Here is a 13,760-nt window from a genome sequence, read left to right as displayed (position 1 = left end):
CATAATTAATGTTTGTTCTTAGTTGTTCAGTCAGGTTTATGCTAACAATTATGTTTCTGCCATAGGTGTAAGAGGGATGGTGCAAATCTGAAAGGCTGACTGCTCTGACGGTACCTGGCGAAAACCATAGATTGTGCATTCCACGACTACCGGAGCTTCATCGCCTCCTAGCAGCCCCATTTCAGTTACCACATCTCGGAAGCCGCTATTAATGGCGAAGATCATTTTTCTGAAAGCTCCATGAAGAACGGGTAAGGGAATGCCTCATATTTATTGCAATTTGCCAAACCAAATACTCAACAACAATTGCTAGAGTATTACTCAATCTTATTGCACAACTGTATTTCCACACACATATCAGGCATTATATTTATTTCCACACACATATTAGGCATTATATTTATTTCTCGGGACAAGTAAATATGCAAGAAAGCCAATTTGACTAGGCTGGAAAATTAAGGAGCAGGTAAATAAGGAGGGGATGTCATCGCCCGTAGTATGTCTTCTGAAGACAAGGATTTTTTACACTTTCTCTCGCACTCATCCATAGTTGGATAGCACAAATCATCTACCAAACAACAGTCGCAATATCCCTCAACGCTACAATAAACCCGAGCCACATGAGCAGGCCGTGTGGTAAACTAATCTTCTCCATATCCATGTCAGACATGATTCGGCCTATGAAATAACAATCAAACAGTTAATTGTTACGCAACTATATATTTTAGAGTGGAATAAATAAACGCACAAGAGATAGACAAAAAAAGTAAAACAAAAAGCCTCCTTTATGGGAGGGGCGCTTGGGCTCCCGGGTGAACAGTATCCCGAAGAAAAGAGTAAATATTTTCAAAAAATTCTGATTTTTTTTTATAGATGATGGTGTTGGTGTCGCAAGCATGCTTGACAATTTGGTCTCTGTCTGTGAAAAAAATATTGTGGGTGAAATTTGGTCTTTGATTTGTTTTTTTTCTTTGCGCAGGCCAATATGCTTAACCTTTTTGCATCAAAATTTAGCGGTAGCATTTATATGAGACAAAGATCACAAAAAAAAATTGTCTGAATTATTTTGACATTTGAAAAAAAAATTGGCCCCGCCGGGAGCATGTGCTCCCCGGAGCCAAATTGAATTTCCGCTCCTTCACTAGCTATACTACACATATTCTTCCAAGAGAAGTGAAAAAATGAAACTCAATTACTGTGCTTACATTGAACAACAGTGGTAGAGCATACGAGATGCAGAGTCAGTAGGGCTAGCGCAAGGATGCGAATTGTGTACTTGTCCATACTCCACCCGATACAACACTAGGTTGTTGATCACTTTGATTGCTGATGCAAAATATTTGCTAGCAACACATGACATGACCCGTATATATATAGAGAGAGAGAGGTTAAGAGAAGAGAGATCTGGTGCTATAGCTCATCCCGATCCTGTGCAGTAAACTTCGAGAAATAAAATTGGAATTATTTATTATCTTTCCATAGTATGAACCCTCTTTCTATAGACATAAATCAAGTAAAATTAATTTTCTCCTCTTTTAGACAAGTTACAAGATTAGGAAGTTATTGTTTGTCAAAATTATCTCGTACTATGTTTATATTTCTGAATTGTAATTCTCCAATATTGATTGCCTTGTTTGGTGTATTACCATTGCCAATAGCATTAATTAGTTCTATATTTTGAACGAAAGATTTAAGTAACATTTTTCCTAAATTTGTGCCATCTAATTTCCATTTATCTTTAGGTTGTTTTTGCGGCCCTCTGTTCCTTTTTTTTGCGGAAACCGTGGATGTATTCATTTTCAATCATGGTAGTACAACGAACATCGGAAATAATAAAAATTACATGCAGATTCATAGACCACCTAGCGACGACTACAAGCACTGAAGCAAGCCGAAGGCGCGCCGCCATCATCGCCCCTCCCTCGCCGGAGCCGGGCACAACTTGTTGTAGTGGACAGTCGGGAAGTCGTCGTGCTAAGGTCCCATAGGACCAACGTCCCAGAACAACAACTGCCGCCGATGAAAAGAATTTTAGATTGGAAGGATCCAACCTGAAGACACATGAACAAGACTGGATCCGAGCGGATCCACCAAAGACAACCACCGACCAAATCTTGTGAGATCCGCCAGAGACACACCTCCACATGCCCTCCGACGATGCTAGACACACCATTGGGAAGGGGGCTAGGCGGGGAGAACCTTATTCCATCTTCAAGAAGCCGCCGTCGTCTCGTCTTCTTGAGCAGGACACGAACCCTAACAAAACTTGATGAAGGACCTGAAAACGGAGCCCCTCCCGCCGGCAAGGGCCGGGATCCACCGCGCACCCATGACCTAAGGCCACAGGAGACGTGGGAGATCGGCGGCGTCGCCGACGGAAGGCAGAAACCCTAGCCGCTTTTTCTTCAAGGAGAGACAAAGGGAGGAGACGTCGTGTTCATTTAGATACATGTTGGTCGTCTGTTCCTTACGAACCTCAGTGCTCGAGGGGTCGCCTCATTCGAGTGTCCGGCATGTGTGAGTCGGGTTTTTCTTTCATTTTCATGTTTGCAGGTCGCCCATCTGGGTTTTGCTCCCCGACTCGCATGCACAATTGAGTTTTGATATTTTTTTTTTCTGTTCAGCTAGTCAATACACTATTAGGGAAAACCCTAATAGTAGCGCTTGCTTTTATAGCTATTAGTAGCGCTGGTACCAGCGCTACCACTAAGGCGCTACAGCTAACTAGTAGCAGTAGCGCTGGAAAGGGAGCGCTACTGCTATACCTAGTTAGCAGTAGGGCTTTCCTTTTGACAGCGCTACTGCTACTTGTAAGTAGCAGTAGGGCTTGTTCTAAAAAGTGCTGCTGCTAATTTTTCCTGTATTTTTAAAAATACAGCTTATTTCTGTTGTGTGGTTTTATATACAGTACTTTCATCATATGATTTTATGACCATAATTACTTATTATATATAATAGTGGGTGAAATGAACGTGGAGTAGATTCAAGTAGAGGCAACATGTGGTGCATGTCGAAAGTACTACTCTAATCCAAACTTGATCTAGTTTGGATTAGTAGTACTTTCGATGTGCACCACATGTTGGCTCCACTTGAATCTAATCCAGGTCCATTTCATCGACTGATATATATAATAACTCATCATGCTCATATAACAACTTAGCATCATGCATCATTGATCATAATAATAAATAACTCATCATTGGTATCATAATAACAAGTCATGCTCATCATCATCGATCATACAACTTCTACTCGATACCACATCATCATCATAGTCATCTAACCAATCCTACTTAGTTGTTCTTAACACATGATCATGAGTATTATTAACTAGGACCTACTACCTTCTCTTAGGTAAAATAGCATAAAACAAGATAGGCCCTCACTTGCCATTATGGAGAATGGAGATTATCCTGTCTCCAATTCTTGCCGTTCGTACAATGTTGCTTCCAAGTACCTCCTTACGACTGTCCATACATTTTTTTCATTCTTTGATTTTCATGTCTCCACTTCTTTTAGAAATCCGATATGGACAGGTGAGATTCGTAGGATGACCTGGCCGTATGTTCAAAACATCAAGGCGACCATTCTGATACATCAGATGAGGCACACAATCCTTCGGGATTTTCTGTTGAAAAACATAGTAATAACTTTGTAGTTAGCAATGTAGTTAAGTTTTAAAAGAATTTATGCAAAAGATGCACGGATGTCGTAATAGTAAAAAAATCTTACATGGCATCTTCATGAATGTTACCATAGTTCAACACGTGCACTAGTGGTACGTATTGACCATAATGTGGAGGAGTTTTATAATAGATATTGTAATTCTCAAGATTAGTACAAAATGCGACCAGATGATTTTTCTCCTGATAAGTTAACTCAGAGCCATCGGTGTAGTAGGTTATGTCTACCATGTTCTGCATATTGTTTGAACAATGAAAATAAGCTGTCAATGGAAATAAGCTGTCAACTAATTTGAAATGAACAATATAAATTAGTTAATAACTATGTTTGAGAAACTCACATAACGGTAGAATTGGAAGTGTATCAACAAGGACCCAAATGTCCATATTGTCTTGGTCGATGTCAGGATCACCAAGATCCATGGTGACAAGTATACCCTCATAAAAACCATACATCTTGCAAAGTGCTTCCCAATTTTTGCAACCAAAATGGGTTACGCTCTTAGAATTATACAGATTTACTTCAAAATCCATACCATGATGAGTCCTTAGGTGAATTTTCTTTGTTTCAAAATTTTCATGGTCTTCAAAATCCATCCTCTCCAAGACATAGCGTCTTGCATGCCATGGGATAAGCTACTCGAATTGTAAAAGATGAAAATTACACGTTTAAATAGTTGAAGTCATGCTTAATTACGAAAAAAACATTTGTCGTCATTGTGTACCATTTCAATATTGAAGGTCTCCTGGAGCTTAATGCTGAAGCGCCGATCTTCGTCCAGGTGAGGCCTGTCGCACAGACCTCGGTCTTCGTTGCACCAGCCACTCCCCCGGGAGACTTTCATCGTCCGATGACAACATTTTCTACGTTCATAATTCAAAGATTAAATTTGTACAATTCAATATATGTACTACAAAAATTAAATTTGATCATTATTATTCATCACGGGTTGACTATCGGTCTGTCGAGTCTTTTTCTTGAAAACTCTCAGCTCGCGTGGTGTATACATTCACCGTTGGTGATGGTAGCTCCTCCTTTCGTTCCCGAGTGCATTACACCAAAATGTCTAGCACACGGGAACGAAGGAGAAGCGACCCCCACGACAAAAGTCGGGAGTTTTCGTCCTCTCATATGTGGTGGAGACTCTCATTCACTGATTCCTCTCTGACATTTGCGACCGTTGGTGATGGTCGTTACTCCTCCTTCCCCTAGTGCATAACAAAGGTCTAGCACCCGGAGAAGAAGGAGAAACGACCCCCACGACAACAGTCGGGCTTCTCGTCCTCTCACATATATGGTGGATACACTCCCTCACTGATTTTTCTACCTTCGGTGATGGAGCCTCGACAGACTTAAAGTCAACCCGAAATGTCGTTTAATTATTTTTCTAGAAAATCCATGCCACTCGATATTTCCTACATATTCTAGCACAAGTCATGCCAGAATTCACGAAAAAATCCGGCATGACCTTTGCTAAAAAAGGACATATCGAGCGCCTGAAATTTGCCGGAACGGAAATTAATCAACACTCCGGCAAAACATAGGCCACTATAGGAGGTGTAACCTGCAAACATGGCCGGCCACTTGGGCAAGCACATATCCTATTTGAGCAACACAACATATACATGTTTATATCTACATCATATGGGAAAGCACATATCTAAATCGTAAAATAAATTAGTATTCAAATTAGCATTCATTCAATAAGCAAAACTAAATCATCTCTTTCGTCTGTACATCGTCGAATATTATCACTAATAGATCTTGAATAGTATCATACATATAACATCACTAATACAGGTAAAACTGTAGCGAACGATGGGTATCGGCGCGGGCGGTGGACACCCAAAGAGAAGGAACCATCACAGGATCATAGCTCCAGTGAGATCCCTGAAGAACCTCTCAGGTATTGGAGAACCTGCCCTCCAATTAAACCATGTAGCGACGGACGTGCTCGTCCTCCTCGCGGACATGGTGACGTACCACCTCCACGGGGTCCTCAAGCCTCCACACCGTCACTGGCCCACGCGACCGCCACCAAAGAAGGTTCGGGTCAACGACGAGCTGGCTCCTCACCAAGCTGCGCCCCCGGAAGATAGCACCTCCTAGTACCAGCCCGGCGGAGCCCAGTCCCGGACATGGCTCCTCACCAAGCCCAGGCCTCCTCCGCCGAGTCGACGACGAGGATGCGGGATAGGCATCGTCGACGTCGATGCGGGAATAATTGCTTTAACTAAAATAATAACAACAAATGTGACACCTAAAACACCTAAATTCTATTAACTACACCTAATTAAAAACCTACATTTTGAACATGATTCGATCATAACTAGGGTTCATACTACATTATTCTAAGATTAAACACCTAAAATACCTAAATTAAATTAACAACATGGGGTGGCTGGTCTCACCTCGATTGAGGTCGGAGGGGGATGGTGACGGGGACGACGGGGGGGATGATGCAGGGGCTCCTTGATTTCTGCAAAAAAACAAAATATAAACAAAAACATTATTATCGTCATCTTAGGACTTAGTGAAACTCCATAAGCTACATTTAGTTATTCTGTTCAAATTTACTTATAATTTCCTATTCTTTTTAAAGTTACTTATTCAAATTTTCTAAAAATTTCCTATTCTATTCAAAAGACCTACATTTACTTTTTTTTCAATTTCATATATATTTTATTCTATTCAAATTAATTATTCAAATTTTCTAAAAATTTCCTATTCTATTCAAAAGACCTACATTTACTTATTCTTTTCAAATTACTTATTCAAATGTTCTAAAAACAAAATATACTAAAAACCTACATTTACTAAAAACAAAAACCTACATCTAACAAAAACTAAAACCTATTTACAGAAAGGGGGAGGAGGAGGTGGGAGGAGGCCAGGAGGAGGAGGAAGGAGGAGGAGGAGGGGAAGGAGGAGAGGGAGGAGGAGGAGGAGGAGGAGGGGGCCGCCGGAGAGGGAGGAGGAGGATCGGAGGGGGCCGCTGGTGGAGAGGGAGGAGAGAGGAGGGCCATGGGAAGAGGGAGAGAGAGGAGGGCGGCGAGAGGAGGATGAGGGAGGGAGCAAGGGGAGGGCGGCGAGAGGAGGAGGGAGATACCTTGGGGGAGTCGGCGGCGACGGCAGGCAGCGGCGGCGACGACGTGCGGCGAGTGAGTGTGTGAGGGAGAGTAAGGGACGCGCGCGGGGCGACGGGTGTGGATAAGGTAAGGTGGGTCGTAGTGCTTTTTAGGAATAAGTGCTGCTACTATTTAGCAGCAGCGCTCGTCAGAATCCAGCGCTATTGCTATGTACAATAGCAGTAGCGCTTTTTAGATACGAGCGCTACTAGTATACCTACACTGCCATGCAACCGTTGGCAACTATAGTAGTAGCGCTTTTATAACACAAGCTCTATTGCTACATGAATAGTAGCAGCGCTCCTCGGTGACAAGCCCTACTGTTATTTAGCAGCAGCGCTTTCTTATAAAAAGCGCTACTACTAAGCTCCTGTATATAAGCATTTCCCTAGTAGTGATAGCCTATGTTTCACTTTTTTGTCCTTGCATATCTGAGTGGGGACTGGAAAGCGGCGGGACGGGGACATAAAACTTTCCCCTCTAGCGGCGCTGCGGTGAGCGCCCCGAGGGGAACCCTAAATCGCTGCCCCCTCCTCCCCATCCTCTGCCCACCTGCCTCGCCGCCGCCCAACGGGGCCGCCGGGTGAAGCCCGACCGGTTGGGGCAGCGGCGGGGCCCTCCGCCCGTGGTCCATGGCTGGCACGGGACGGCTTCACGTGCGGGGGCACTGGCCTATGGCCGGGGCGAGCGGCGCGGCGGCGCTCTGTCGGGATGGCGTCGGAGGTCCCTGGTGGCGGTTCGGCGGCGACTTGGTGGGTGTTTGCGGCGTGGCGGTGATATGTCTTCAACGTATCTATAATTTTGATTGCTCCATGCTATTATATATTCTGTTTTGGATGTTTAATGGGCTTATTTATACACTTTTATATTATTTTTGGGACTAACCTATTAACCGGAGGCCCAGCCCAAATTGCTGTTTTTTTTGGCTATTTCGGTATTTCGCAGAAAACGAATATCAAACGGAGTCCAAACGGAATGAAACCTTCGGGAACGTGATTTTTGGAACAAATGTGATCCAGAGGACTTGGAGTGGACGTCAAGAAATCACCGAGGAGGCCACGAGGCAGGGGGGCGCGCCTACCCCCTGGGCGCGCCTTCCATCCTCGTGGGTCCCTTGTGGCTCCACCGACCTACTTCCTCCTCCTATAAATACCTATGTACCCCCAAACCATCAAAGAGCACCACGAAAACCTAATTCCACCGCCGCAACCTTCTGTACCCGTGAGATCCCATCTTGGGGCCTTTTCCGGCGCTCCGCCGGAGGGGGCATTGATCACGGAGGGCTTCTACATGTTGGGGATCGTAGCCGAATTTTAAAATTTCCTACGCATCACCAAGATCCATCTATGGAGTATACTAGCAACGAGGGGAAAGGAGTGCATCTACATACCCTTGTAGATCGCGAGCGGAAGCGTTCCAATGAACGGGGTTGATGGAGTCGTACTCGCCGTGATCCAAATCACCGATGACCGAGTGCCGAACGGACGGCACCTCCGCGTTCAACACACGTACGGAGCAGCGACGTCTCCTCCTTCTTGATCCAGCAAGGGGGAAGGAGAGGTTGATGGAGATCCAGCAGCACTACGGCATGGTGGTGGATGTAGCGGGGTCTCGGCAGGGCTTCGCCAAGCGACTGCGAGAGGGAGAGGTGTTGCAGGGGGGAAGGGAGGCGCCAGGGGCTGTGGTGCTGCTGCCCTCCCTACCCCCACTATATATAGGCCCCCTGGGAGGGGGGGCGCCGGTCCTGGATCCCATCTGCATGGGGGGGGGGGGGGCGGCCAAGGGGGAAGGGGGAGGTGGCTTCCCCCACAAGCCAAGGGGGGGCGCCCCCCACCCCTAGGGTTTCCAACCCTAGGCGCAGGGGGAGGCCCAAGGGGGGCGCCCCAGCCCACTAAGGGCTGGTTCCCTTCCCACTTCAGCCCACGGGGCCCTCCGGGATAGGTGGCCCACCCGGTGGACCCCCGGGACCCTTCCGATGGTCCCGGTACAATACCGATAACCCCCGAAACTTTCCCGGTGGCCGAAACTGGACTTCCTATATCTAATTCTTCACCTCCGGACCATTCCGGAACTCCTCGTGACGTCCGGGATCTCATCCGGGACTCCGAACAACTTTCGGGTTTCCGCATACTAATATCTCTACAACCCTAGCGTCACCGAACCTTAAGTGTGTAGACCCTACGGGTTCGGGAGACATGCAGACATGACCGAGACGCCTCTCTGGTCAATAACCAACAACGGGATCTGGATACCCATGTTGGCTCCCACATGTTCCACGATGATCTCATCGGATGAACCACGATGTCGAGGATTCAATCAATCCCGTATACAATTCCCTTTGTCAATCGGTATGTTACGTGCCCGAGATTCGATCATCGGTATCCCAATACCTTGTTCAATCTCGTTACCGGCAAGTCTCTTTACTCGTACCGTAATGCATGATCCCGTGGCTAACTCCTTAGTCACATTGAGCTCATTATGATGATGCACTACCGAGTGGGCCCAGAGATACCTCTCCGTCATACGGAGTGACAAATCCCAGTCTCGATCCATGCCAACCCAACAGATACTTTCGGAGATACCCGTAGTGCACCTTTATAGTCACCCAGTTACGTTGTGACGTTTGGCACACCCAAAGCACTCCTACGGTATCCGGGAGTTGCACGATCTCATGGTCTAAGGAAATGATACTTGACATTGGAAAAGCTCTAGCAAACGAACTACACGATCTTTGCGCTATGCTTAGGATTGGGTCTTGTCCATCACATCATTCTCCTAATGATGTGATCCCGTTATCAATGACATCCAATGTCCATAGTCAGGAAACCATGACTATCTGTTGATCAACGAGCTAGTCAACTAGAGGCTTACTAGGGACACGTTGTGGTCTATGTATTCACACATGTATTACGATTTCCGGATAACACAATTATAGCATGAATAATAGACTATTATCATGAACAAAGAAATATAATAATAACCATTTATTATTGCCTCTAGGGCATATTTCCAACAGTCTCCCACTTGCACTAGAGTCAATAATCTAGTTACATTGTGATGAATCGAACACCCATTGCGTCCTGGTGTTGATCATGTTTTGCTCTAGGGAGAGGTTTAGTCAACGGATCTGCTACATTCAGGTCCGTATGTACTTTACAAATATCTATGTCTCCATTTTGAACACTTTCACGAATGGAGTTGAAGCGACGCTTGATATGCCTGGTCTTCCTGTGAAACCTGGGCTCCTTCGCAAGGGCAATAGCTCCAGTGTTGTCACAGAAGAGAATCATTGGGCCCGACGCATTGGGAATCACCCCTAGGTCGGCAATGAACTCCTTCATCCAGACTGCTTCCTGTGCTGCCTCCGAGGCTGCCATGTAGTCCGCTTCACATGTAGATCCCGCCACGACGCTTTGCTTGCAACTGCACCAACTTACTGCCCCTCCATTCAAAATATACACGTATCCGGTTTGTGACTTCGAGTCATCCAGATCTGTGTCGAAGCTAGCATCGATGTAACCCTTTTCGACGAGCTCTTCGTCACCTCCATAAACGAGAAACATATCCTTAGTCCTCTTCAGGTACTTCAGGATATTCTTGACCGTTGTCCAGTGTTCCATGCCGGGATTACTTTGGTACCTTCCTATCAAACTTACGGCAAGGTTTACATCAGGTCTGGTACACAGCATGGCATACATAATAGACCCTATGGCCGAGGCATAGGGGATGACACTCATCTTTTCTCTATCTTCTGCCGTGGTCGGGCATTGAGCCGTGCTCAATTGCACACCTTGCAATACAGGCAAGAACCCCTTCTTGGACTGATCCATATTGAACTTCTTCAATATCTTGTCAAGGTACGTACTCTGTGAAAGACCAATGAGGCGTCTTGATCTATCTCTATAGATCTTGATGCCTAATATATAAGCAGCTTCTCCAAGGTCCTTCATTGAAAAACACTTATTCAAATAGGCCTTTATACTTTCCAAGAATTCTATATCATTTCCCATCAATAGTATGTCATCCACATATAATAAGAGAAATGCTACAGAGCTCCCACTCACTTTCTTGTAAACACAGGCTTCTCCATAAGTCTGTGTAAACCCAAACGCTTTGATCATCTCATCAAAACGAATGTTCCAACTCCGAGATGCTTGCACCAGCCCATAGATGGAGCGCTGGAGCTTGCATACCTTGTTAGCATTCTTAGGATCGACAAAACCTTCCGGCTGCATCATATACAATTCTTCCTTAAGAAAGTCGTTAAGGAATGCCGTTTTGACGCCCATTTGCCATATCTCATAATCATAGAATGCGGCAATTGCTAACATGATTCGGACGGACTTCAGCTTCGCTACGGGTGAGAAAGTCTCATCGTAGTCAACCCCTTGAACTTGTCGATAACCCTTAGCGACAAGTCGAGCCTTATAGATGGTCACATTACCATCCGCGTCTATCTTCTTCTTAAAGATCCATTTATTTTCTATGGCTCGCCGTTCATCAGGTAAGTCAGTCAAAGTCCATACTTCGTTTTCATTCATGGATCCTATCTCGGATTTCATGGCTTCTAGCCATTTGTCGGAATCCGGGCCCGCCATCGCTTCTTCATAGTTCGAAGGTTCACCGTTGTCCAACAACATGATTTTCGGGACAGGGTTGCCGTACCACTCTGGTGCGGAACGTGTCCTTGTGGACCTACGAAGTTCAGCAGTAACTTGATCCGAAGCTTCATGATCATCATCATTAACTTCCTCCCAAGTCGGTGTAGGCACCACAAGAATATCTTCCCGCGCCGCGCTACTTTCCGGTTCGGAAGGGGTGACTATCACCTCATCAAGTTCCACTTTCCTCCCACTTACTTCCTTTGAGAGAAACTCTTTCTCCAGAAAGGACCCGTTCTTGGCAACGAGGATCTTGCCTTCGGATCTGAGGTAGAAGGTATACCCAATAGTTTCCTTAGGGTATCCTATGAAGACGCATTTCTCCGACTTGGGTTCGAGCTTTTCAGGTTGAAGTTTCTTGACATAAGCATCGCATCCCCAAACTTTTAGAAACGACAGCTTAGGTTTCTTCCCAAACCATAATTCACACGGTGTCGTCTCAACGGATTTTGACGGAGCCCTATTTAAAGTGAATGCGGCAGTCTCTAAAGCATAGCCCCAAAATGAGAGCGGTAGATCGGTAAGAGACATCATAGATCGCACCATATCCAATAGAGTGCGATTACGACGTTCGGACACACCGTTTCGCTGAGGTGTTCCAGGCGGCGTGAGTTGTGAAACGATTCCACATTTCCTTAAGTGCGTACCAAATTCGTGACTTAAATATTCTCCACCACGATCTGATCGTAAGAACTTTATTTTCCTGTCACGTTGATTCTCAACCTCATTCTGAAATTCCTTGAACATTTCAAAGGTTTCAGACTTGTGTTTCATTAGGTAGACATACCCATATCTACTTAAGTCATCAGTGAGAGTGAGAACATAACGATATCCTCCGCGAGCCTCAACACTCATTGGACCGCACACATCGGTATGTATGATTTCCAATAAGTTGGTTGCTCGCTCCATTGTTTCGGAGAACGGAGTCTTGGTCATCTTACCCATGAGGCATGGTTCACACGTGTCAAATGATTCGTAATCAAGGGACTCCAAAAGTCCATCTGCATGGAGCTTCTTCATGCGCTTGACACCAATGTGACCAAGGCGGCAGTGCCACAAGTATGTGGGACTATCGTTATCAACTTTACATCTTTTGGTATTTACACTATGAATATGTGTAACATCACGTTCGAGATTCATCAAGAATAAACCATTGACCAGCGGGGCATGACCATAAAACATATCTCTCATATAAATAGAACAACCATTATTCTCGGATTTAAATGAGTAGCCATCTCGAATTAAACGAGATCCAGATACAATGTTCATGCTCAAAGCTGGCACTAAATAACAATTATTGAGGTTTAAAACTAATCCCGTAGGTAAATGTAGAGGTAGCGTGCCGACGGCGATCACATCGACCTTGGAACCATTCCCGACGCGCATCGTCACCTCGTCCTTTGCCAGTCTCCGCTTATTCCGCAGTTCCTGTTTTGAGTTACAAATATGAGCAACCGCACCGGTATCAAATACCCAGGAGCTACTACGAGTACTGGTAAGGTACACATCAATTACATGTATATCACATATACCTTTGGTGTTGCCGGCCTTCTTGTCCGCTAAGTATTTGGGGCAGTTCCGCTTCCAGTGACCACTTCCCTTGCAATAAAAGCACTCAGTCTCAGGCTTGGGTCCATTCTTCGACTTCTTCCTGGAAACTGGCTTACCGGGCGCGGCAACTCTCTTGCCGTCCTTCTTGAAGTTCTTCTTACCCTTGCCCTTCTTGAACTTAGTGGTTTTATTCACCATCAACACTTGATGTTCCTTTCTGATCTCCACCTGCGCTGATTTCAGCATTGAATATACCTCAGGAATGGTCTTTTCCATCCCCTGCATATTGAAATTCATCACAAAGCTCTTGTAGCTCGGTGGAAGCGACTGAAGGATTCTGTCAATGACCGCGTCATCCGGGAGATTAACTCCCAGCTGAGACAAGCGGTTGTGTAACCCAAACATTCTGAGTATGTGCTCACTAATAGAACTATTTTCCTCCATTTTACAGCTGAAGAACTTGTCGGAGACTTCATATCTCTCGACCCGGGCATGAGCCTGGAAAACCATTTTCAGCTCTTCGAACATCTCATATGCTCCATGCTTCTCAAAACGCTTTTGGAGCCCCGGTTCTAAGCTGTAAAGCATGCCGCACTGAACGAGGGAGTAATCATCAGCACGTGATTGCCAAGCATTCATAACGTCTTGGTTCTCTGGGATGGGTGCTTCGCCTAGCGGTGCTTCTAGGACATAATCTTTCTTGGCAGCTATGAGGATGATCCTCAGGTTCCGGACC

The 13,760-nt window shown here is 45.4% G+C and overlaps 1 long non-coding RNA gene across 1 annotated transcript; it reads right to left on the bottom strand.

Annotated features, from left to right (window-relative positions):
- Nucleotides 1-364: 364 nt before the first annotated feature.
- Nucleotides 365-1,323, bottom strand: LOC120969750 (uncharacterized). Its single transcript, XR_005764089.2, has 2 exons — nt 1,206-1,323; nt 365-678 (listed from the first exon to the last, which is right to left on the bottom strand). It is a non-coding gene; the product is annotated as an uncharacterized lncRNA (long non-coding RNA).
- Between the last annotated feature and the right edge of the window lie 12,437 nt (nt 1,324-13,760).

The sequence above is a fragment of the Aegilops tauschii genome, chromosome 1, assembly GCF_002575655.3.
Source record: "Aegilops tauschii subsp. strangulata cultivar AL8/78 chromosome 1, Aet v6.0, whole genome shotgun sequence".
NCBI classification, from domain to species: Eukaryota; Viridiplantae; Streptophyta; class Magnoliopsida; order Poales; family Poaceae; genus Aegilops; species Aegilops tauschii.
This window is presented reverse-complemented; position numbering and strand designations above follow the sequence as displayed.